This window comes from Pinus tabuliformis, chromosome X (genome assembly GCF_031772625.1).
Source record: "Pinus tabuliformis cultivar Carrire ecotype Pingquan chromosome X, CPIR1, whole genome shotgun sequence".
NCBI classification, from domain to species: domain Eukaryota; kingdom Viridiplantae; phylum Streptophyta; class Pinopsida; order Pinales; family Pinaceae; genus Pinus; species Pinus tabuliformis.
In genome coordinates, this window is record NC_142308.1 from 1,491,278,185 (window position 1) to 1,491,282,251 (window position 4,067).

The window sequence follows — 4,067 nt, forward strand, 5'->3', positions numbered from 1 at the left end:
CCGTTTTCATCGAGGGCCTTTTGAATTCGCAATACTGGAGAATGTAATGCCGAATGTTTCAGATAGAAGGCCTCTCAGGATGAATATTCACGACTGCAGAGATTAGACAATAAGGCCGCACTGTTATGAAGTTTTCCTTTAATCACTTCTACTCAATCTTCAAAGGAGGCCGGAAGAATACCAGTCACAAGATTTTTGCACAGAAGACAATTCCAGAGATGAGGCCGCACAGGAGTCACATCTGTCCGAACTGTGTTGGCGACATCTGGTTACATCTGGTAAACATGCATGTTGATGTATTTCACTGTAGACGAGTGGTTGACGGATGGGCCCACTTTATGGTAGCTGCGTTTGAAAAATCTCTCTTATTTGAGGAACAAGCAAACTGTTAAACTCTTTTGTTTTACAACTTTTATGAAAACGTTAAAAGTTTTATAAATGTGGCCACAAATATCACTCCAGTCATGAAATGATCGAAAATGAAAGATAATATTTATGAAACAGAACGATTTTGAGCTTTATGTTCCTGTGGTTGTTCAAGCCAAATACAACATACCTATCGACAATTATTATAGACACGTATGGGAAAAGAAAAGAATAAAGCATCACGTATTTCTACTTTAGCTGTTTATTTAATTTGTATGCATGAGTTAGATGTTCAAAACAATTAACCATAGAATATACATAGTCATATAATCCAGAAACTATTACATCCGACCAAATTTTTAATTAAATCACATTATTTTTTGGCTAAATGACTAAAACTCTCGTGGAGAGAAGCTCAAAATTCCCTGTCATCTTTAGATTTCAGATTATGGAATATTTAGGAAATCTGGGTTAATAGAATTTGATTCATTTTCTTCAATTTTATAAAATATTTTAGAATATACAATAAAATTACACTCAGATTACTTTCCCTTTATTTTTATAAAACTTATGAACAGATTCATCGGCTCTTTCATAGTATTCGGAAATTCATGTTCTTAATTGATGGGTTTTCGTTCGTGGTTTGGTTGCCTGGACTGCACTTAATCCAGGTTAAAAAATAAAAATAATTCTCGTGTTTTATGCTTTCACAAATTGATTGTTAGACTTATCTCAACGCGCAATAAATACAGAAAAACATATTTATTATCCGCTAAATGCTTTTGGTGGGTATGATATGTACAGAACATCTAGTTCACATTATGCATTATGATGACAGTGTGAAAGCGCAATGAATGACAGCATGACAATCCCATTAGTTTCTTCATTGCTCTCCATCTTATTATGGTGATACTTTTCAAAAAAATATTAAACTTGAAAATATTAAACTCTTTTTTAAATGTGTTTGAATTTCATCTTATCACCTAATTTATACATAATACTTTTCCTAATCTTATAAAACAACTTTAATCTTTATTAACCATTATTATGTAAATTAAATATTAAAAATAAAAAATCATTATTATTTCATCTTATCACCTAATTTATACATAATACTTTTCCTAATACAAATTCTGCAATTCAGTCCAGCTCCTACTTCATGCAATCCATTTGCTGTTAGCTAACTTGCAGTTGTCCCTCCAGACCCCGGCAGGGACTACCGCCACGGCAGTGGCTCCTTGTTATGGGTAGGGGTAGATGTTAAGTGTAAATATTTATTATATAATATTTAATAAATTTAAATTAATGTTAATGTCTACTTTAATTAGAAATCAATATAATTAGTATACATGATTAAAACATAAATTCAACATCAATTTTACTGAAATTTGGTTTCATCAAACACTGTGAAGTGGAATTCCATTTGTAAGAAAGGATGAAATAATTAAAGTAAAATAGTTAATTCACCGTTGGTGGGCTTTTGAATATAATCTTTTAAAATATAATTTATTTATTTTTATTTTTTTTAAATTTAAAATATAATATAATATTTTTAAAATAAAATTACTCATTTTTTATTTTGTTGAGCAGTACCAAGGGTGCTAGAGATGTGTAACATTAATGTAAACATTTTGAGTCGGTAAAAATAAAAATAAAATATAGTAGACATGTTTAATTTAATGTAACTTAATATAATATAAACATTTTAACTTGGTGAAAATAGAATAAAATAATAAATAAAAATAACTCTATAAAAAACTACGACAGAAGCTTAAAATCTAACACAACTTTATAGAAATTAATAATAATAATAATAAAATGACCCATGGTATTCATGTGGAATATAACCTATTAAGGGGGAAATTAAACTATCCTATATCCATCTACTATAGTTAGATACATAATTAGCGGAAGAAAATGATAGCATTTAATCCATGTAACCTGTAAAGGTAAAAAGTTTTTATGGATATGTTCTCACTTGGCATTTGTATAGATATGTGGCCCTTTGTCTTTTGGTATGTTTTGTTTCTATCGTTGAATGGATGAATAAATAGTTGTGTGGCCCTTTGTCTTTTGGTATGTTTTGTTTCTATGGTTGAATAGATTAATACATAATTGTGCCAGAGAGAAGAGATGTTGTAAGGTTATTTTATGTTATAAGATGTTACGTAAACATTTTGACTCGATCAAATTGGATAACAATAAAAATAAAAATAAAATATAATTAAAAAATAAATAAAATGTTGTAATGTTTTGTCTTGTCATGTTTAACATTTTTAGATGGTCAAATTAAGTAATAATAATAATAATTATTATTATTTTTATTTTGACAATTCATGGTTTTCCCACATTATTCTTAACCCATGGTTTTTCCCATGGTATTATTCTCTAATGTAGCCTATTTAAATGGGTGCATAGTATTTAAAAAAGACACAATTCTCCAATTTTAAGCCTTTGTGATTAATATTAGTTTTTTCATTTTTATCTGTCTATTTGCCCAACAGGTTTTTGTTGGTTGCTGTGCATAAGAGAGATGGTAAGGCTAATCAGTGATTTTGGATTCCTACGAAGGTAACCACTGAGGTGGAAGAGTTTTTTTGTCTTCTTGCCTTAACCATTTTTCAATTTATAAGTTCTTTCATAGTGATGTTGTAGGAAATTACAAGGGATGTTGTAGGAAATTGCAAGGGTTTTAATTATTGCAATACATTTCAGTTAAATATGGGTTGCTTTTAAAAGAAGAATTAATGAATCAAACTAATAAGTTGTCTCTTTCCTTACAAAATAATATGATTGATTTCACATAAAATTTGAATTTATTTATTAAATAAACATTAATTAAATTTTGTATTTGAAAATAACACAAAAAAAGCTGTAGACTAAATTTTAAAGCAACATCATTATTAAATTTTAAACCAACACCATTATTAGGTAGAATATTTAAAAATTAAGGAAGAAATTTTTTTAACCAATGAAACCGCCTTCATTATCAAATAAATAAAACATTTTTAACTGCTAAAAATACATTAAAAATAGATATCACAGTGGCTGTAGGAGCCTGATCTGCGTGGTCGATACTCAAGTTCTGAGATTCATCGCTGCAATAGATGGATGGCATGTAAATGTAAACCTGGAAGGGGTGGGTGTGGTGCTTAGCTGGAGAGATGAATGGAGGAGTTAATGAAGACCGGTCACTTGTTACAGGCACCAGTATCCTGTGGTGCTGGTTTGCTGCGCAAAATTAAGTACGAGCTCGAGAAAACTTTCGACTGGCTCTTTGAACTGGCAGGGCATTGGGCAGAGTGTGGTATTAGTATTTGATTTGTTATTAATAATAGACTTTGCATAATATAATTTCAGCCTATTTATGGCTTGGTGTAATGGTATTTTTGGGGTATTTTTTTAGGTTAATTTTAATTAAAATTTGGTAAAGGTTTAAAAAAAATTAAGTTTAATTTGTTTATTTTATATAATTGTAGTGATTTAGGGTTTAAGGGGTGTTGAAACTATTTATATATTCAAAAAAGTTTTTTAAACAATAAAAAAAATCACAATTTTACTTTAAATTGTAACGATTCATATTGATTCAGTGAAAAAAGTTATTTAGTCTAATTAAGCCATTATTTATGGATATAGTTGCAATATGCATGCATAATTTTTAAATATTTGTGTAGTGATTTTTTATTCATAAGCTTTGCATA